General features: G+C 44.3%; 2 long non-coding RNA genes across 3 annotated transcripts in view; both read left to right on the top strand.

Moving 5' to 3' along the window:
• Nucleotides 1–22,399, top strand: part of LOC140691053 (uncharacterized) — a 225,854-nt gene that overhangs the window by 200,509 nt on the left and 2,946 nt on the right. The gene's annotated exons all lie outside the window — the stretch shown is intronic.
• LOC140691048 (uncharacterized) lies at nt 9,354–12,106 on the top strand. 2 transcript variants are annotated; one of them, XR_012066496.1, is made up of 3 exons: nt 9,354–9,431; nt 10,420–10,485; nt 11,733–12,106. It is a non-coding gene; the product is annotated as an uncharacterized lncRNA (long non-coding RNA). The 2 variants fall into 2 exon arrangements; XR_012066494.1 differs by having other exon boundaries at nt 9,361–9,756.

The raw sequence follows: 22,399 nt of genomic DNA, 5'->3' as shown, positions 1-22,399 counted from the left end.
CAAGACAGTTTGGAGTAAGAGAGAAGAAACTGAGGCAAAAACAATAATGGCTTAAAATGTTGGCTCTTCTGAGAATATTTCTATTTACTAAGTGGGAAATCTTCAAGAACCAAAGTTGACTCTTTAACAATAGAATATCAGACCAAACGACAGGTGGTGAGGATAAGCTGGGGGCAGGCATCTTAGCACAGGGCCCTAAGTCACTGAATCCGCTGTCCCTGTTAAGAAGTCTCTTTAAACTGAGTTTTGATAGTCAATGCCCCTGGGCTCTAAGGCTTTGAAACAAGGCAATTTCGCAGAAAGAGTAATTAGTGCCTTGCGGTGGTGCTGCCCTGGGACCCCTGCTTTGGGACCGCTTCATAACTGAGTGCTTCAGGTGATTGTCAGAAACAAATCCTCTCTTAGCATCCCCTTTCCTTCCAGCTGATGGGTTTAATCTGGTGAAATCTGGACGCCTGCTAAGAGGGAGGAGGCAGAGGGAGCTTTGAGTAGTGGAATCTGTACCAGAGTTGAGTTGGAAGTGGGCTAGACCAGAGCGTGCGCAACACAGGCTTCTGACCAGACTCGCAAGGATGTGGCAGGAGACACTGAGAAGTCTCAGTAATGAGCTGGTGACATGGGACATGTCTGATCCCAGAGGCCACTGAGTAGTTGCTTTGGGAGATGGCTGATGGTGATACCTGGAAAGTCTGACAGTAGGAAATGAGCAAAAATTCTGGGCAGGTAGGCAGACACCATTCTTACCATTCCTAGATGCTTCCCTGAGCTGTTCTTGCCTGCCTTCCTCACTGTCTCTCACTGCCCTCCCCTCATTCACTGTACTCCAACTGTAATGATTTTGGAAGAGGCCAAGTTGGTTCCTGCCTCAGGACGTTTGAGCTTACAGCACCAGAGGTCGTACCTTCCTGTGTCTGGCTCCTTTTCATCTTCCAGATTTCATCTTTAATATCATCTCCTAAAATCATGCTCCCCTAATCAATCTACCTAGATTACCCTGTTACTACCCTAGTCACATAAATTATCTTGAATTATCTTATAAATTTGCCTGTTTATTTCTATCTTGCTTCTAAAATAGAAATTCCTTTGAGAACAGGGAGTGTATCTGTTCTGTTTGGGTGTTGAGTACCTGGCATATAGTAACTGCTGAGTCTAGTTCTTGCATGAACCAATGAATAAGTGGGCAAACAGGGGAAGCAAGACAGGAAATGAGAGGTAGGTAAAAAGAAAGCTTTGAGATTTGAGGCTACAATCTCATCACAAAGAATTGAACAGGAAAATAGCTACTGGGACCAAATAAAATGTTAAGCTGAGCTGAGCAGTAAACACTCACTTGATGAAGTGGGTTAAATCATTTCTGGAGATAGGTGGCTTGAGCTAGAAAGCTAAGTCAACATTATAAACAAAATCTTAAACCAGAATGCAAATCCTGGGCTAGCACTGGTACTGCCACACTCATCTCTGCACCCATAGCAGACATCACTAATAGATCACAGAATCTTTACTACTAATCCGGTGACCACCTACTACTGAAGCAGAAACTCTTTTAGGGCAGGACTTTTGTCTATTTTGCTCATTGTTGTCTTTCCTGCATCAAGTACAGTGTCTTTTACCCTTAGATATGTAATAAATATTTATTGAACTAAATATTTGATGAGTGACTTAACTGGGTTTGGCATATGAGATACATTTGAGTTGCCATCCCTGACCTAAAGCAAAAAGATGAGGAATTAAAACTGGATTTAGAAGATTGTCAAAAAAAGAGTAACAAATAATTTGATGGTCCTAAGAAGTGTTTTCATGCTGAGAACAGGGACCTGCCTTGCCATCATCCTAAAATACAAAGCCCGGGACTGTTCCTTCAGTTAGCTGTGTATTTCAAGCAACTTGGCTAAAGTCCAGGATGCATTCTCTTTGCACCAATCATATTACTTGGCAAAAATGCTGCAGTAGAGTATCAGGTAATTGTCATATGTTGCAAGGGTATCAATTCAACATTTTTTTTTTACTGCCTACTGTATACCTATACTATCCTCTATGATGAGATTTTTGAGCTTGAATTTCTACTTCTGATGAGGAAGATTTCTCCAGCATTCATTTCTTAAAGAGTGACTATTAAAAGAGATTTCTGTGGCAGTAATTTTATGTATTAACATACCATTTAACCATCAAAGGGACTATAGCTTGGATCACACATGGGTTTCATATAAAAGAACATGACCTCTTTTTACTTATTCATTTATACAACCAATTTTTTTGAAAACCTACTATGTGTCAGCCCTGTGCTGGGGTTACAGTAATGATCGATAATCTTCAATAATAAACAAAACTAAGTCCTTTTCATGGAGGCAACATTTTAATAAGGAAGATAGGGAATTAATAAATCAAGGATATAGTATAATTTCATATAATGACAAATTATTTGTTTCAGTTAGAGGAGTGAAGACAGAAACTTGATGAGAATGGGTTCAAGAAAGAATGAGATGTTAGGAAATAAAATAGTGATGTAAGACCATTTTAAATTAAAATTGAAAATGGGTTTTGTTTTACAGGGATGTTCAAACAAATTGGTTATAGGTGTTAAGAGTATTGGGACCAAGGATTTTATTAAGGTGAGAAGTGGTTTCGGAGCTGGTGGTGATGATCCACTCGATGGGGAAACTGTGCAGAAGAGAGAGGGGATAACTTTAGGAGCAATGTCTGGGAGGAGACGTGAGTGGGTGGGGTGTAGTACACAGACGCACCTCCCCCTCCACAGAGCTTCTATGTTGAGAAAGGTCAGGGCCACTCTGCGCCTGAGTGCTGACCTGTCTGGCAAGAGACCAGGTGTGCCACTTTTTGTTCCCGTCTGTGTTTATTCATGCCAGCCTGTTCTCAGCCACATTGGGGAGACTGAGGCAGCTCAGTAGCTGGCTCATGAGTGAGCCCTGGGCTAATGAGAAAAATGGGGTCGAATCCTCCAGGACATCTCAGTCTAGTGGATTCCCAGAAAAATACATTCTTCTTCTCATATTAATAGGAGGCTTCTCTCAAAGAGTGACTTGATCATCTAGTGATTTAGTTGTGTCATTTTAAATTCAGATTTTTATTAACCTTTCTTTTTTTTTCATACCCATTGTTGAGTATATTGCCTTGAATTCACAAACTCCAATTAAGTATGCTTGGCTAATAACTTCACCACGAAAATATCTCAAACTATTCAAGCCTTGAATAAAATATTCTGCTTTTGACACTCCCCACAAACCTCCTAGGATTTGAAAAACTTGAAGTATGCAGAGGGAAATTAGACTAAATGCTCTCATATATTTTATTAGAAACATACCTCTAAAAACATGAAGACAAGGGGGGAAAAAAAGCAAGTTCAGTTTTTGAGCCTGGCGCTACAACTTCTCTACACGTAGCTCTTTTCTAAACAGGGAAAATAGAATCAGCTTTGTTCCTTGAGCATATGCTTTTGACATTTTTTTTTCCCTTGAAGTCTGTGAATTATTAATAAACTAATTTCTCTTTATAGTTCAATCTTTGGAGATTTAAAGTGTTCACTCAAATGCACAGGGAAGAGATAGAGCTTGCGTTCCAATCAGCTCCACTCCTCTCCAGAGATGCTGGCCTTGAGGTATCTCTGAGTCTTTGATATCAATCTTTGATTCAGCTGGGAATTTCTGATCATTTCTAGAACTAGTCTGTTAATACCACTTAATGCCCTGTTTAAGCTGGGCCGTTTCTGCTGGCTGATTTTACGCTTTTACTTTGCTCCTGACATATTTTATGTGTGTGTTTATAGCACATCTGTACTTCTCTGTCTTTCTCTAGTTGTACTCTATGGATTATTTCTTGGTGCGTTGTATTAGAAGGGAGGGCTTTTGATAACAGAGGATGTCCAGTAAGTCAGCAGCTGTTGTAATAAACCATGCCTGATCTAAGTACCAGCAAGAGTGCTTCCTCCTTCCTCAGTGCAGCTTACTGAAGAGAGCCTTTGGCTCTGCAGAGAAAATAAGTTTGCAAAACCCAGAGCTGTGAGATGGTGGAGTGGATGATCTCGGGACTGAGTTCCTTCCCTCCACCTTGCACCAATGAACATGTTACAAGGAGCGTCTGCATGATCAGTCGTCAGAAGTGAGGGAGAGATGGTTCCTTCATCAGCTGGGAGTTCACATAATTTAGCTGAAGTCACTGAAGTCACTTCAAACATTATCATTCTATTTGCCTCCTGTGGCCTCAATGGATGAAAATTATCATTCCTTTTTTTTTTCTTTTTCTTTTTTAGGGCAGGGGCAGGCACAGGGAGAAATTGAGACACTGAATTTAATTGACTTGCCTGATAACCTGCGTACTGTACTAAGGGACTGAGCATGCTTTCCCATCTAGTTGATAGACCTTAGGGGGATTCAGAGTCTGGATGAGGTCTTCTGCCTCTCTGGTCTATTTATTGATCCAAAAGGGAAAAAAAAAAAAAAACAATCTAGCAAACACAGGGCCAGGCTGCATGTACCTGCGCCCTGCCCCTCTCTCCCCTGAGGGAACTGGCTTCAACATTGAACTCACCCCTGCCTTTATTTTCCTCCTGCCCCCTCCCTTCACAACCTGCTGGATTACCAGGGCACGGTGATGAAGCGGAGAGTCGCCTGGCGACCACGTTGAAAGGGCTGCTTAGCGGGAGCGCGGGGGAATTGCGATTCCACACCAATAGCAGCCTCTTTCCCAACATTGCCACCTCATGCAGACAGCAAACTTGCTGCTCTCCCGAGGAGGCCTGGATCAGAATCTGAGCCACAGAACGGAAGGGGGTGGGGGGAAAGGAGGGCAGAAGAAGAAAAGAAAGCTTTTCCTTTTTTCTTTTTAAAGCCAGTTCTATTCTGGGACTTTATTTACTTTTTTGTTTGGCTCCAGGGGTTAAAGGGCTCACAGTAATGGAAACTGGAGGTCGCCGATTTATTGCGCTTCCTCTGGACTCTCTGGGCCTATTTGCTAGCTGGTGAGTATCGGCGTCCGTGGCCTTTCTCACCCAGGACCTCAGCCTCATCCAGCCTAAAATCTCCCTCACTCCAGGACCTGGGAAAACTCAGCTCTGCTCTGGCTGTTGCTGGGCTCCACCGATCAGAGGCTCCAGTGATGGTCCATATAAAACAGCCTCTCCTGTTACCAACATTTGCCCTTTTCTCTAAGGACCACCTGGAAAACTTCAGGATGAAAGTTTGTCAAAGAAAAGCCTTTTTCATATTTTATAAGATTTTCAGACTTTCCAAATTTCCTTCTAAAGGGTTGGGTTTCCCCTGCCCCCTCCATCAAACTCCTGGACTTCCCTACAAAGAAATATTTCCTCGTACTACCATTATTCATATTGCAAAAGTGTGCATGCATGAATGTGTCGTATTTCCTTGTAGAGATGGAGTTGATATAATTTACATCTTATCTTTTCCCCGGAAGGAACAAGAATATCTGAGGAATGGTGTGAAGTGTGTCTAATGTGTATTCGATCAGTGAGGGTTCTCTAGAGAAGTAGGACCAGGTATTGGCTCACGTGACTGCGGGGCTGGCAAGTCTGAAATCTGCTGGGCTGGCCAGCAGGCTGGGAACTCAGGCAGGAGTTGATAGTACAGTCTTGTGGCAGAATTTTTTTTTCACTCTGGGGAACTCAAGTTTTTCCTGGTAGAGCCTCCAGATAATGGGATGAGGTCCACCCACATTATGGAGGTTAATCTTCTCTACTTCAAGTCAACTGTCTGTAAATGTGACCACATCTACCAGACACCTTCACAACAAGACCTAGCTTAATGCTTGAAGATGTCGCTGGGCCGTAGAGCCTAGCAAAGCTGACACATTAAAATAAAGCGTCACGTATACCACCAAGTCCTCTCATTTATGTTTATTCTCTCTCACATTTGTTCACTTTTCTCTATGACTCCACTCACCATCCTAATGCAAGATGCCACCACCACAGTGCGGTTGCTTCCTGATCTGTCTCCCTGCTTAAGCTTTTCCCAAGCCACTCTTCACCCTGTCCCCAGAACGATCTTTTCAAAATGCACACCCGATCCTGTACTCCTCTGCTTAGAGTCACTCAGTTGCACTTGCCTGGATCTAGGATCGGTCACAACTTCTTAACATCACCTAGAAGGTTCTGCTAGCTCTGGCCCCTGCCCACTTCTGCAGCCTCCTTCGTGATTTCCGCATTCCAGCCACACTAGCCTTTCAGTACCTTGTGTTCATCCAGTTCCCTTCTGCCACAGGGTCTTTGCAAGGGCTCTTCCTTCTGCCTGACAGCCAGTTCCCTTCCGTTGGGCCTGAGTAACTCTGCCTTGTGGCCCTCATAGTCATCCTTACTCCCCTTCCCCACCACTCTGATCAGATCAGATCCTTTAAATATATATGATCATAGATAGCCCACACCTCTCCTTTGTAAGACGTATTGCATTGGACAGTTTGCATTCATTTGTACGGTTACGTGATTGGTGTCTGTGTCCCCCATGGACGTTGTTCTGTGAAGATGGCAGTGATGACTGACTTGCTCCCCACACGTACCTAATGTCCAATGTGGAGCTGATACATGGAGGTACTCAAAAAATATTATCAACTGAATACACATGTAAACTGTCCAAGTTGGGATGGAGGTCATGAGAAGGATGCTGGTTACATCCTGCCCCTTCACTCCACCCGTTTCCCACTCCTCCCCCACGTCTTGAGCACAACCACAGCTCCTTCTGATTACAACCTTACATCACAGTTAAGCACTGAGACTAGAAGTTTTAAAAAAATGTCCAGGAAATCAATGGGGTTGACTGCGTTTCCACCCACTTGGCTGATCCACCGAGCTTGTTTGATATCTAGAGACACATGCCTAGTGTCTTTAGTCCACCATGCAGTTTTATAGATGTGAAGACAGCCCCATTGCGTTAAAACCAGGAAACTTAATCTAAATACATAAATTTATGGCTTCTCATTGAAGAGGAAGAGAAAAAAGATCTGTCTGCCCTCCACCTGCCACCCCATGTGGCAAAAATCAAGTTGAGCTGAGCGGCTAGTGTCCGTGTAAGGAAGGACAGCAGGTGTCCTCGGGTCAGCACACTGCTCAGGCCCCCCTTGCCTGTTTAAGTTACCCTCCTGGCCCTTGCACACACTGGAGTTTGAGTTCCCGGCTAAACCTAACAGTAAGCTACCTACAGGCTTGCGTTTTCCTCTCCTCCTCCTCCCTGTCTGTTCGGTAAACTCTAAGGAACATGTTCTCGGAGGAAAAATGCAGTAATTTAAAAACTCTTGGAGAGCAATCTGATGATGCGTCCGTCGATGCTCCCTTCTGTAGGCCGTGCTGACCACAGCAGCGGCAGCCGCCCACCATTCACTTCACGCTTTTGATTTGGGCGAGCCAAGGATGAAGCGAGGCTATGAATTTGCAGACAGTTTCTCTACCAAAACTGAAACAATTGCGGGATCCGTCCGTACATCAGTTGTTCTTGTCTACAGAATGGGAGTGAAAATACTTAGCAGAACCGACAGCCAGAATAGCACAGTATGAAGGCCATGCACATGAATCTTTTATGGCCTGACTTCTCCCGGGAACTTAAGTAAATTCCCTGAGCTTGTGACCTTCTATTGGATATAATACAAAGGGTCGTTATTTGCTTGATTCTCATGCTTAAACGGGGTTGGGGGTGGGGGGAGAAAGGAAGTCCAGATGAAAGTTAAAAATAGGGCATGTGAATTTAATGCAACTTTCTCTGGGATCATAAGTCTGGTGAAGGGAAGTAAAGAGGGAAGGAAAAAAATAGACACCGTATTAAGTGAGCTTCCTGGAAGAATGTTATTTGCACACACAAATGTTTATCCAAAGAGCTCTGCAGGCTAATTCCTCATTAACGAAAGTCCTGGAACGTAGGTGGTATCCATCGGAACATCCTTGAGGGAAATCTGAGAGCTAACTCAGAAAAATCTCAGGCTGAGAGGCATTTTCCCGGCTCTGCAGGTCTTCCCCAGTTACTCTCCCCACTTGTTATTAGGCATTTTGTTCATGCTCTCTAGAACATGCACGTGTAATACCCCCACCTTCCTGGAAGTTAGAATTTTGTTCTGGGTCATATGGCTGAGTTAGAAAATGAATGCTCCAAATCCGGGGGTCCGTAGTACTACACGTGGCTCGCTGTAATAAACAAAGATGGTTTGCTGCAGTTTGGTCTGGGGGAGGGCTGAATCTAAATTTCCAACCCTGCCTCTGAAGCGTTAGTCCAATCAGGGAATTATGTCGCAGGTGGAAACATATCCCTGGGAAAGAAAACATCTGCTTTCATACAAATGTCATCAGCAATAAAGAAAGATAGGGAAACCACGTGATCCAGGAGTTGGACCGTGTTCATATCAGATCTGCTTCTCCGTCATAAAAACAATAAGTTACGCTAGATTATTCTTATATACTCTGTGTAAACCTTTTCGTAGCTTTGCCAGGGTCCAGAAAGAGACACAAGACCCCGGCAAAGGTTTTAGAAAATGATCATCTCTGAATTCTGCCGCAAACTCCAAATGCCGCTTCCTAGTTCAGAAGCAAGAGACTTGGGGGAAAATAAGTTTAAGCTCATAAAAACACTCAAAGGGCATACTGGTCATCAAACAGCTCTGAGCAAACTGCATTTGCAAATGAATCTGAAAACATGTGGATTCAATTTTCCTTGAAATGCCCAGAGGTTAAAAAATTAAGGGGGGAATGTTTGGCAGAAAGAGCCTGGGGTTTGGCTCTGTGCACAAGTTTCTGAAAAATAAATTGATTGTTTTGCCAGACAGAAAATATTACCTGGTCCCCGTTCTCAATCACATCTCTAACTTAATTATCAGTGGCCCCCTTTCTCATTGTGCCTGCAAAGTGGACTGAAGAGTTGAGCTCATTTGAAAGCGGGCAGGTTTTATTCATTCCCAGCGTGGCCAACCCAGCATCTCAGGACTGTCACGGGTTTCAGCTCAGTGACATAGTGGCAAGAAAGCCATCCGCTAGCACAACCCTTTCTCCTCTGCCTGTTGCCTCCCGTCTGCCTCCACTCCTCAAGTTTTACCCCACTTCTTTCCTTCTGCCAACCCCCCAGGTAATACCTTTTTTATGACCAGCTAAACACAGGCAAATGTGGAACTGCTTTAGAGCAAATCCAAACTATTTTAAAAGATCATGAAAATCGAGTGAGTGGGTGGGGGACTACATCTGTGAAAAAGCAGTGATTAGCCTTGGAACAATGTGAGGCCAGCGGCACAGAGTCCCATTACGAGATGATGTGTGGTGCCTGTAAGTGGCTGCTCCTGGTCTCGGAGGTAGCAGAGTTGTCACATGATTCTGTTGTTGCCATGGCAATAATCTGTAATTGTGCAGAAAATCCACAGAACTCACGAGCAACTCCTCAGTGGATTGGGCTGAAAGAAAATCAAACCCGTGAAAGCGTAGAATTGACGTGGTTATGAAAGTGCGTGGTTGGCCAAGCTGGTCCAGTTTAAGCTGACCTGATTCTGCAGATTTCCTTCCCCGGGTCCCTGTCTAGCTTTGGTGAACTCCCTTTTTTGTGTATATTTTTCTCGCTTTCGTGTTCATCACGGGTGAGAGGTGTAAATCCCAGTCAGCCAGGGAAACGTGTCAGCTCCTTAGAATTCTGAGCACACAGTTGGGAATCTGCAAGCTGGGAATTGTGGCTCCTTCAGCCGCTGGGACCTCTCAGCCGTAGCCTAGCCCTGAGGCCCAAGGCCTGATTTGTACCTAGAGGTGAAACAAGATCAGTGTGTGCACCAGGCCAGGTGGGTATTTCTCCCCCGGCAAAGGCACCAAGGACGCACTGGGCAGGAGACTGTTGCCGCAGGGATGTGTTGTTCCTGGGGTAGCTTGGCAACAGAGTACACACACATGGACAGCACACCCATCGGACGGCGTGCCAAGACTCGCCTCCTTTAAGGCAGGCTAATACAAACCATGCCCCAGATACGACCGGGAAGCAGAGGGTAGGTAGCATTTCTCCCTCCTGCACGAGATGCTGGGTGACGTTCATGCACATATCAGCCATCAACCGCAAGTGGTTGAGGGCATGTGTGAGTGTGGGGGCCCCCGACAGAAAACTGAGCAGGAAGAGGAGCCAGACAAGTCCCTCTCCTGTTCCAAACTGCAGCGGGAATCCCACGGGAATGCAGCTTCCAAGGAGATCCCATGAGAACATGTGGGGTGAAGAGGCTCACGCCAGGCCCCAAACGCAGACTCATTAGTAATGACGCTTCGTTTCTTCTCCTGTGTTTATTTAGCCCCTCATGTAGCACAAGTATGATGTGCTTGCCTTCTGCCCGTTTTCCTCCTGGGAGCAGGGAAAGGAATGTGGAGAATGAACAGCAAGCTATACGTTTGGGCACTTTCTCTTGGGTACCCCCTCATTTGAGGTTAACTAATGGCAGGCAACACTTTGCTTCATTTAGGCAGAAAGGAATGTAACAGAGGAGAGTGGAGGGCTCATGGATTCGGAGGAAGTCCTGAGAATCAAGGTAGGAATCAGACAGGAATCTGATACCTTAGGGGTCTGTGTAGCAAGAAGAAATACGAACAATCTGATCCGAGTTTGTTACTAGAATATTTAGCTTCAACTATTTTTCTTTTCTCTCATTTTTCTCAAGAGTCAGGGTCTTGGGGGAAAGAGTCCAAAGGGCCTCATCTGGGTCATGAACCCAGTTCTCTTTTCGGGAGATGGGCGTGAGAGGAAAAGATAGGAAGCTGTGGTCCTTAACTACTTACAGTCTCACCAAGATTCCACCAAGTGGGTGAGAGAGAATTTCTCAACACAGCAATTCAAGTGCACTTAAGGAAGGAAGGAGCTCAGATATGGTGGCGGTCGTGCTGTTGGCTTGGGGGAGGGCAAGTCCAACAGCGAATGTCCAGCAATACAGCTTGAGGTCAAAGTTGAACAGTGGAAGTGCCAATCAGTCAGCTTCTGTTAGTAAAAGCCTGAGAGGAGACTTGCTGGGAAAAATTAGACCAGAAAGGTGGGTAGATGGAGAGTGAGGGAGGGTCTAGAAAATACTTTGTTTGGCATCTCTTCCTGAAAGGACCCAGAGGAAAGACAACAACCTGCTTTGACACCAGCCACGCTAATGGGGCGGGCTTCCTGCTAGTCAAAGCTCTCGATTAATGTCCACTTCTCAGCATGTCTGATTATGGGTTGAAGTTGACCGATCAGCAAACTAGTCAATTATAAGCCCATCTTCTCCCTGGGGTGCTGCTAATTAAAACAGGAACTATGTTGTAGCTCACACACTCCATGGAGTGTTCTGTCTTCCAAAAGCTGAATTAGTCCCAACCGTTAGCCACTGTCAGTGAGTTTCAGCCTCCTTTTCCCAACCCCATGCCTGTTCGGTGTGGATTCATCTCTGAAAAGCTCTCCCTAGGGATTATCGGTCCTCCCCTTCCCTGTCCCTGTGAGGAAGGAGCACATGTGGCGGGAGCTTTGAAATGCAGCTCTGTGCAAATCTCAGTGTTCTGGAATGCTCTGACCTTTTGTCCTGCCAAGCATCACTTTTTTTTTTTCTTTCTGAAATCATGTCATGAGGGGTATTCTTGCATGCACTTAATTTTTAAGATGAGAGAGAGAAAAGATATGATTTAGTACCCCTCCATTTGCAGGAGAACTCTTCTTCAGACAGCTGGGACAAACTGCAGCCTTTTTTTTTTTTTTCTGTCTTGATCAATGTAATGGGCCACTTTGGTAATTTCAGCTGTAAATCCACTTCTATAACAGGATGATGCTTCCGTGTACAGGAGTCGGGAGAGACAAGACGCTGAGAAACACAGTGGTGACAGGCTAGCAGAACAGGGACTTGCTTCACAACCACCAACACATCCCAGGCTCTTCTTGAAGGCCAAGTGCATGGCTTTCCCAACCAGAGAGAGAAACTTTTGTAAACTCCTCAAGGTTCACTTCAAATCTCCATTAGTTTTAAAGTCGATACCCCAGGCTGGAAACAAGATGACACTTGGGCATCTTTCCAGAGAGACTGCCAGTTAGCCTTCAACAGAAAGCTCCCGGCGCACGCTCCTCTTACTGTCCCTTCTCCCTTGAAAGATGCAACTTGAGATTGCTGTGCCTTTTAATACAGACTTTTCCATTCGGCATTTGATGGCTCCATTGGTTTTCTCCTCAAAAAGAAACTTCTCGATTTCTCTGTCAAAATAATTTCTTCTCAAAACAACTGTTCTAAGAAAATCACTTTGCACCCAGTTGCAGAGGGGCAGACCCGCCCTGAGTCATTGCGCAAAGTCAGTATCATGGAGGAGAATCGAAGGTACCAGAGTGTTCCGTGTAATGCAGTCCTTAAGGGCCTCGACTCTGTAGTCAAAAGGACTTCGGTTTCAGTTCTGAAATTATGAATTTGTCTCTTTGGGTCTCAGTTTCCAAATCTGTAAAATGAAAAGAAGAATAATGCTTCCCTGCCTCAAACGGTTACTGGGAGGATGCAATGAAATAATGCACATAAAGCACTGGGCTCGTTATTTATCGTGTAGAAAGTACTCAAGTGGTGGGAATTATTACCAGTTTGCATCTTTTACGTCTTGGGCAGAACTCTCATGCATGGGACGAGTCAAAGTGCATGAGGGGTGGCGGGTGTCTGGTACTCTTACGACACGGCTGCCGTGTGATGGCAGTGGGCTCTTGGTGATCCACTGTCTCCATCTCACCCAGATCTCTTTGCCATCATGTTCCCACCACTGGTGTGTTGGATAGAGTCGTGCCTTCAGTTCTGTATCTCCAGGCTTCCACGATAGGGTATAGGGAGCTGCTGATGGCTCATAGGGTCTCATTTATCAAGGCTTCTTATCCCACATGGCTTCAGTCACCAGAATGATGACAAAAATGGAGCAGTAAACACACACACACACACACACACAAATACATGAGAATCATCCTGTTACACATCCACACACAAACACATGCTCTTAAAGCTAAACACTCAGTGACTTTCCACTTACATCCTGAAAATGGAGAGCATTTTGTATATTCTACATGTTGCACATTTAAGTTGAGATGACAAGCTGATATTGGCCAAAGCCCACGACAGTTCAGAGACAGAACGATGAGGTCCACCAGTGGGCAGTTTCCTCCAGGCCAGTGTCTTTCTGACGGTCCACACTCCATGCAGGGAACAGGGGCTAGGCTAATGAGGATTTTAAAAGACAGGACAGAGTTGTATGAGGGAAATGGTGGGTGGGGAACAAGAAATAACATGGCTCACTCTTAACACAGTCTCAGGTTGCTCACTGTCATATACGATAAATCTGCTGAAAATGTTAAGGCAATTAAATAAAATAAAGGAAATACAAATGTGGAAAAAAGCTATTGTAATTGGATCTTCCAGAACTCGAGACCCAGGCATGATGTTTTTATAATAGTGTATATAAGAGAGTGTTCTATTAAATAACATAACAACGATTAAGTAATTGTACAACATTGTTTCGAAATATTTTCTGGGTTGGATCTTAAGTCCCAGCATCTCAAACACACAGAGTTCTGGTTTTGAGAATCTGCAGTGTTAGGACAATGAGCTCCAGCCCACAGAACATCTGGCTTCAACCAATGTTCCCAACCTCTTGTCTTTGTAAGCAATAAATTTGAAAGGCCAGGTTTGCGTGCTTGGGTCATTTCACTCACTCAGTGCACAGATAATTTTGGCCCCTTGTTATGGCTGGTAGTCAGAGGTACCTGACTTCAGTCCCTAAGAGTAAAAATCATTCTGTCCTTTTCATTTCGTCAGTCAAGTGTTTTTAAGTCCTTGGTGCCTGTGTAATACTCTGAGATGGGTCATGTTTCAGTCACTGACAAAACGTGTTTATTGAGAACCAACCATAAGGCAAGTTCCCTGCTCTCACAAACTTACAATCCAGCAGGGGAGACAGACGTTAGACGAACTGACACTAAAGTGGCTATTTGATGACAGTTGTGACGAATGATGCAGAAGAATGAGGTGCCTTAAGAGGGGATGCTCATCTGGTCCGGAGGGTTGTGGGCTTCTCCGAGAAAAGCAACATTTAAGGCCTTTAAACTAATGGCTTACTTAGTCAAGAGAAAAGGAAAAAGGTAGGAGGGAAGAAGGCATTCCAGAGAAAGACCAGTGGGTATAAAGGCCCAGAGGCAGAAGGGATGAGACGCATTGAGAAATCAACATGGCAGGTGTGTGGGGAGCTCCAGGGAGCTCCATAGGAGATGAGAGTGAGGAGTTAGGCAGGGTCCCTGGTGAGGACGAAGGTAGTGGGGATCTAGGTCTTGTTCTCAAAGATACCATCTAATAGGGAACCCGCTGTCTCTCAAAAGTAAATCTTGTTGATCAGGCTCTGAAAAAATATTGATCTAATATATAATTGCCTCTTGCAGTTTGTCCCCACTCTTGGCAAAAGCAAAAAAGAAACATGATTCAAAGTCCTTCCCACTGGTGGCGGGTTGGTACAAAGCTCAGTGTGTGTATGTTATCAGTGTTGCCCAAGTGTCGGTCATTCATGACTGAAAGAATTTGTCAAAGTTCTCCAGAGAATCAGAATATATCTATTATGAGGAATTGGCTTATGTGAATACGGGGGCTGAGAAATCCCAAGGTCTATGGTCAGAAAGCTAGAGACGCTGGAGGGCCAATGTGGTGTTCCAGTCCCAGTCTGAAGGCCTGATAACCAGGAGATCCAATGGTATAAATTCCAGGCTGAAGACTGGTAGGCTCGATTTTTCATTTTTTGAGGAATCTCCATACTGTTTTCCATAACGGCTGCACCAAAGTGTATTCCCACCAACAGTGTAGGAGGGTTCCCTTTTCTCCACACCCTTTCCAGCATTTACAGCAATCCCACTCCTGGGCATATATCCAGAGGGAACTTTAATTCAAAAAGATAGATACACCCCAATGTTCGTGTTCACACAGTAGCACTATTTACAATAGCCAAGACATGGAAACAACCTTCTTTATCTAGTCATCTGTCGATGGAATATTTATACAATGGAATACTGCTCAGCCATAAAAAAGGAATAAAATAATACCATTTGCAGCAACGTGAATGGATCTGGAGATTGTCATTCTAAGTGAAGTAAGCCAGAAAGAGAAAGAAAAATACCACATGATACCACTTATATGTGGAATATGTGGAATCTGAAAAAAAAAATGAACTTATTTGAAAAACAGATCTCACAGACATAGAAAACAAACCTGTGGTTGCTGCAGGGGAGGAACTGGGTGGGAAGGGATAAAGTGGGAGTTTGAGATTTGCAGATACTAATACATATAAAATAGATAACCAATAAGTTTATATTGTATAGCACAGGGAATTATATTCAATATCTTATAGTAACTTATAATGAAAAAGAATATGAAAATGAATGTATGTATGTATATGTATGACTGAACTATTATGCTATAGATGAGAAATTGACAGAACATTGTAAACTGACTATACTTCAGTTAAAAAAAAAACTGGTAGGCTCAAAACCCAGGAAGTCAATTTTAGTTCTAATCTGAAGACTCGAGCACTTAGGCAGGAGTTCCCTCTTACTCAGCCATTTTGTCTTATTCAAGTCTTCAATTGATTGGATGAGGCCCACCCTTCTAAGTCCACCAGTGCACATGTTAATCTCAGCCACACGCACCATCACAGCCACACTCAGAATAATGTTTGACCGAATGTGTGGACTCTCTCTCTGTGGCTCAAACTGACAACGTAACAATTCGCTATCACTCAACCCTAATGATTTTGGTTTTTTTTTTTTTTTGAAATTCCTATTTTCTTTCTTTTTTTTTTTAATTGAGTTATAGTCAGTTTACAATGTTGTGTCAATTTCCAGTGTAGAGCACAATTTTTCAGTTATACATGAACATACATATATTCATTGTCACATTCAACCCTAATGATTTTTGCTGCATGCACATAACAGCCATATCCTAATTTACATAGTGTTCTTATTTAAAAATAATCTTTTTCTTAAACATCTATTTATAAATGGAACTTCAAATCACTGTAACTGGAGGGTCAATAGAACCCATTCTCAGTTGAAGGCATACAGAAAAGTAAATAGAATAGTTCGAGAATAGTGTTACTATGTACTTTATAAGTGCTTTTTTCTGCAGGAGTTCTTAGGCTGTGGCCTGGCCTCTAGTACAGAAAAAAGACAGATTAGCAAGAGGGAGAATAAAAAGATATGTGAGCACCCAATGAAGACTTTTTCTTGACCCTGTTGCTTGGTTTCAAAGAGAATTGAAAAGCAAGCAACTTTCTCACCGTGTAGCACGGCACACATAACAGCATGTGAGCGCGACACGTAAAAACATCCACAAACCACTGGTGGCATGTGGCCCACACTTGGGGATGCAAAGTGATTTCTTAATATAAATGTAAGCCAAAGGTGTGCAGTCTTAATTCATTGAAGGAAAGCAGACCAACCCGTGCTGTGGCAGTGAACATGCACCTCACTTTTTGGAAATACAGTAGACACTTTGACAAATTAGGTCATTTTTCTTAGAGACAGATGCAGACAGAAATCTCGGAATTGCTTTAACTGGAGCAGGACTTGGCGGCCCACGTGGACCTTGAGACTAAGCTGGCCAGCCAGAGAGTGACCTCCAGGAGGGCCTTGCCGGAGGGCTGGACAGACAGTATCACACAGTCTGGGATGGGTGTGTGGTGGGGGACCGCTCATAGAGCTCTAGAGCTGTCCTGACAGCAAACTCAGGGAGACTGTGGTTGGTATTCAATAGACAGGAGGTCTTAGTATCGCTGATGCTGGTGTCACCATGTCAAACATAGGTGCCAGCTTGGAACTGGCATCAGCAGAGTCGAGCTGTTGGCAGCAGGGACTGGGAGTCAAAGACACCATTCCTGTCGAGGGAGGACTCGTGAGATCCAACTAAGACCCAGTTCCCAGAGGAAGTGGCCTGTGAGGCTGCTATTCAGTTAGAGCCTGAGCCACTAGAGCAATGAGGAGAAAGATTCAGTCATGGAATCTGCAAGCATTTGGCCACCAGAAATAAGGTGGGAGTTTATTCCCCTTGAAGCAACAGATCAGTGCAGAGGAGAGGCTGACCGGTATGCGTTGTTACAGAAACAGCTTCACTAGTCTTGGCCAGCGGTTCTCAGAGTGTGGTCCCCGGACCAGCAGCAGCTGTGTCATCTGGGGACTGGCTAGAGAGGCCAGTCCTCTGGCCCCCGCCTCTGCCTCTTGTACAGAAACCCTGAGGGTGGGGCTTGGCAGTCTGTGTTTTACTAAGCCTTCCAGGTGATTCTGATGCAGGCTGAAGTTTGAGAACTGCTGGTCCAGAGGCAGGCACGAGTCCAAGTGTGCACGTTTCGGGGACAACAGGGCTGCTTCCCAGGCAGGAACATGCAGCTGTCAGGACACCGGTCAGGATGTTGTCCAGCTTCTTCTGTGCTGGCTTCTCTTCCTTCGGGTGTGGCTTCTCCCGCTTGAGCAGTCGCTTTCTCTGCCCTGCTTCTGTTTGTGCACACAAATAAACATCATACTTGCAGTGGGTAATTGGAGGATGCTCATTCATCATTGGTTTTTTAAAATTTTTTTATTTTTATTTTTATTTTTTAGGTGGAGATTTGGGGGAGGAATTTGAATATATTTCTTAATTCATCTGATGTGGTAGATAATTTTATGAACATCTTATAAGGTTTTTGTTTTGTTTTTTTCTTTGAAAGCAAGGGCTGCGCTGTGGTAGGTACCCCATGGCTAGTGAGGCACTCAGTACTTGCCTTGTGCTGGAGAGAGGGACAGCCTGCAGCTTCCCTTCTCATCCTTAGTGCAGGTTTGGGGTAGTTGGTGAAGAGGGTGATTTTGCAACAAAGACCTGACAGAGGGAGTTGGCACAGAAGGCAGCAGCAACGCAGAAGATGAGGCCAGACAGACCTGGGTTGCATCTTGGCTCTGCTGCATGTTACCTGTAAACCTAGGGGAAATCACCCAATCTGCCTGTGCCTCAGTTTACTACTACTAATAGAACGATTTCATAAAATTACTGGGAAGGTTCAAAATGATAACATATGCATGTAAAATGCCAGGCTTCACTTAGTTGCCCAGTAAATTGGTGCAGTAAAATTGTACGCTTCCTTAACTTCTTTCCCACATTTGTTGGGTCTCCAGCACAGTAGTTTACTGGGTACCATCTGAGAGATCGTAGCCAGTGCTGACTGAGTTCTTATCAGTTAGATGAGTTTACAGCGTGTATCCAAAACCTGAGTCAAACCAGTGTAAATGATAAGAAACTCTGTCATCTCAGGTAACAGGAAATGCAGAGAAAGGAGGGATTCCAGGAGCGATGCAGCCAGGGCCCCGGCTCTGTTTTTGTATGATTTTCTTGGTTCTGACCTACTTTGTATTTCATCTTTCTCCTCTAGACTAGCTTCCCTCACGGTCACAAAACGACTGCCAGCAGTAGTTGAGGTGACATGCTTCCTTGCTCACATCCAGCAAGGGAAGGGAAAGCTCTCTGTTCCAGCCGCTCTCCTTGGGCCGGCGTGGGTCTCGTGCTTTCCCTAAGAACAGTCACGTGCAGTGACTGACTGGTTTTCAACAGTCTGGGTTTTTGATCCAGTCACTGGCATCCCGTTTCAATGATCTGTTAGTCAAACCAGAACCATCTCTGAACGAACCTCCCCTGAGTTCCTTAGGCTGAGTTTTGATGGAAGGATGAATAGCTAGATACAAGGGGAAATAAAGGAGAGGCAAATATGTCCACATCCCAGGGACTACACTAAGCCTTCTGTACGTACTTTCTTATCTGATCTTCACAGCCACTCTCCAAGGTCACTCTTTCTATGGATGAGGAGGGAGACATTCAGAGAGGTGAACTCATACTTATTTGTTCTGTATCATTGGCAAGGTTGGCAGAACCCGAATATAGGCTGAGGCCCGAGAGGCCCCAGAGCCCTGCTCTTCACCTCTGATGCCCTGTTGGCTCACCTCTCCGGGGTGGTGGCGCGCACTGGCCTCACGGTGCAGGGCGTCCGGGGCTCCTGGCACCAGCCCAGCGAGGTGGACTCGTTTTTACCCCATGCTGAGGGATAATGGGAACACTCTGGAAAGAACTCAAGCTCTGCTCTCAGGTTTCCACAGTTATTTGTCTGTTGTTACCAAACACTAAAGACTTTAAAAATTCACTGTGGTCATATAGGCAGGAAAAATGACCTCATGCTTGCAACCACAAATCCAAAATGCTCTGGAATCTGTAAGACGAGCTGCATTTTAATTAGAAGAGAGAAACTGGAATGAAGACATTTCTTGGATTTTTTTTCCCCCAGACCTTGCCCTGGCTTGCCTTCAGGCCAGAATGTGACAAGCGCCCTAGTTCTGATAACAAACACACACTTCTCAAATCATTGTTAGCGTTCCTAAAAAGAAAAAAAAAAGTCACATTAGTTTCCTCTTACCAGTGAGAGTTCAAGAATGCGTGGCCTTGAAGTGCAGCACATGAGAACCCAGGGGATCATCCTCCATTAAATACTACAAAGTAACAGTGGAGCTCTCGACCCACTTTCTTCTCTGTGTAGAAGGTTTATTTTATTGTCAGGTCCCCAGAACCTAGAACCAGGCACTAGTAAAAAAGCTTGTAGCTTACCCTAAAGTCTAGTTGTTGGTTGTCCATGTATTCTCAACCACTGGGTCAAACTTCCTAGCTGATGGTGAAGTTTTCCCAACTGACAGTGGAAAGCAAAAATGCAACATCTGTGAGCTACTATATGCTGTGGTTTGTAAATAGAAAACCTTGGCCTTTGACACATTAGCTACTTAATCAAAGGGTGGTGGCCGGGAAATGAGAGGAGAGAACTTTACATGTTCTATGTTTACAATAAGGCACACATTTTTCGAAAACCTTGTCACGTGTTATCTCATTCAGTACCCTCAACAAGCCGGCGTGATTTCTATCGCATTTTATAGATGAGCACGCTGAGACCTAGAAAAGTTGATTGACTATGTGTAAGTTAGAATGACTGCAACTAAAACCAGGAGAATATGCAATTGAGAATTAAAGGTTAAAGCAAGGATCTGCAAACTCTGTCTGTAAAGAGCCAGATTATAAATATTTTGCACTCTGTAGGCCGTAAGGTCCCTGTCAGGATCGCCTAACTCTTCCATCATATGAAACATCCACAGAGGAAATGTAAGCAAAAGTTATGGCTGTGTTCCAATAAAAATTATTTATAAAAGCAGGCACTGGGCTAGATTTGGCCTTTGGGTCATAGTTTGTTGAAACCTGGCCTCAAGCAATGCTTCTCAAACTATCTGCGACAATTTTTTCTATAATTTCTGGTATATCATGAGTTGATACTTTTGTAAAAATACAATGAAGTGAATTAACAGAAAATGAAAGAAGAAGCCACATAATCAAATTTTTTTATTATTGGGTTAAATAGATATAAAAATTACTCCATCAAATTGTGGTAAAGTTTCAGAAACACTCTTTAATTTCTGTATTAACATGGGTCAGTAGCAAATAGGCCATGGAATGACACCATTCTATGACCGACACTTTGAGTAGCTGTGCCTTAAGGAGTAAGATGTTTATTATCTCCCCTAACAGTGACTGCAGAGGTAGGCGGGTTTGACGGCTTAACCATGCTATCAAAAACCCAGAATTTTTCCACCTCTCAGGTTGTGATCCTCATCATTTCTCTCTCCTCCTGATTCAAGATAGTGTCCACAGTCATCACTGCGTTCTCATGCAGCAGTGTCCAAAGCAGGAAGGAAGGAGGGGAAGTGAAGAGAGCTTTCCACTTGGACTACTGTCTCTTTTGTGAGGCAGGTTAAACCTGCCCTGAGCAGCAGTCCACGCCTGTGGCTCCTTGGCTGTGGGTCCATGACTCACTCTATACCAGTCTTTAGCAAAGGGTAACAGGGATCCCATGGTTAGCTTAGCCCCACTGTGATTTGTCCCCTCACCGTGGGCCCAGAGCCACCTGATCAAGTTGGGATTTTTGTAAACCAGCCTCCAAGGAGGATGTCAGCTTCAGGAATGTGCCTGAGGAAGCCTGGCTGCTTGTTTAAGACCTGGGCTTGTTTGAGACCTCATCTGTTCAACACGAAAACTGCTTCATTCTGTCTGACAGGCTTTCCCAGTTAAAGTATTCTCCTATGCTCTGGCTTTATGACCTAAATACATTCAATCATTTGTGTGGAGCTTTGAAAATTACAGTGTGCTTCCATGTCCATTACAGAATCTTAATGTCAGTGCATTCATTTTGTGTGTGTGTGTGTGTATATATATATATATTTTTAATTGAAGTACAGTCAGTTTACAACGTTGTGTCAATTTCTGGTGTATAGCACCATGCTTCAGTCACACATGAGCATACATGCATTTATTTTCATATTCTCTTTTCCATAAGTTACTACTACATATTGAATACAGTTCCACGTGAGTAGTTAACATGTTTACATCAGTATTATGTCAGAGGATGGAAGTTAGGCCCACAGATGATGTTTGAGATCCTACAGCAAAAAGAGGCAACATCAGAACTCTGGCCTTGGGCTTCTGACGCTCTTCAGTGAGTTTGTCCCGAGCTATTTGACCATTTGTTCTGCTCTGATCCATCAGCATCAGGAAAACAACAGCCAGCCAATCTAGGCCAAAGGGCAATTGACTGTGGTGAACTGACTGGTTGGGTCGACAGAAATGACCCATTTTTTTATCCCGTTGCTCCAGATGGTCTCATGTAGGGTGACCAACAGTCCTGATTTATTTGGGACCGACCGAGGGATTTCCTGGGATGCAGGGTTTCCAGTTTTTATAACCAGGACAGCCCCAGTTTTCAATTTTTAAACAGGAGAGAACTGGGACGATTTTGTCACTCTATAGTTCTTGGCCTCTATCTGCTGTCAAAATGGGCTTTTGTCCGTTTTCTGCCAAACTAAATTCTCCGGCCCCTAGTTTTCCCCAGCAAGTCAGTGAACAATGTGTCTAGGTTTGTCTTGTGAATATTTTCCCTGTAATTAAAACATACAAACTAAGAGAACCACAGATACATCTTAGATATTCGTTGCTTCTTCCACAGCTGAAAATTTCCGTGGGAAATTTTTAGAAACATTTTTCCTTGACTGTGAACGGAGGCATACAGGAAGACCTTGTAAACTTTCATCTCTGCTTCTTTTCCACCTGCTAGCAAGCCCAGCACAGGCGCATGGCAGCAGGTCTCAGAACCCACCCTTGAGCTGTATGTATATAAAGACATTTCAGCCTCTTCACTGGGTGTCTCCTGCTGGCCTTGGACTGTCCAGTAGGAACCACTAGGGCCCTCTGAAAAACAGATTTAATTTCTTGGGTCCTACACTATGCCTCTCTTGGGAGGCAGGGTTGGATGGGGGATGGGGAGTGGGTTTGGGGCCCAGGGACTTACTTTTCACAAAGTCCCTGGGTATTCCTGCCATGCTGCCAGCTC

Source organism: Vicugna pacos, chromosome 3 (genome assembly GCF_048564905.1).
Source record: "Vicugna pacos chromosome 3, VicPac4, whole genome shotgun sequence".
Taxonomy (NCBI): domain Eukaryota; kingdom Metazoa; phylum Chordata; class Mammalia; order Artiodactyla; family Camelidae; genus Vicugna; species Vicugna pacos.
Note: the sequence above shows the minus strand (reverse complement) of the source record. Positions and strands in the feature narration are given on the sequence as shown.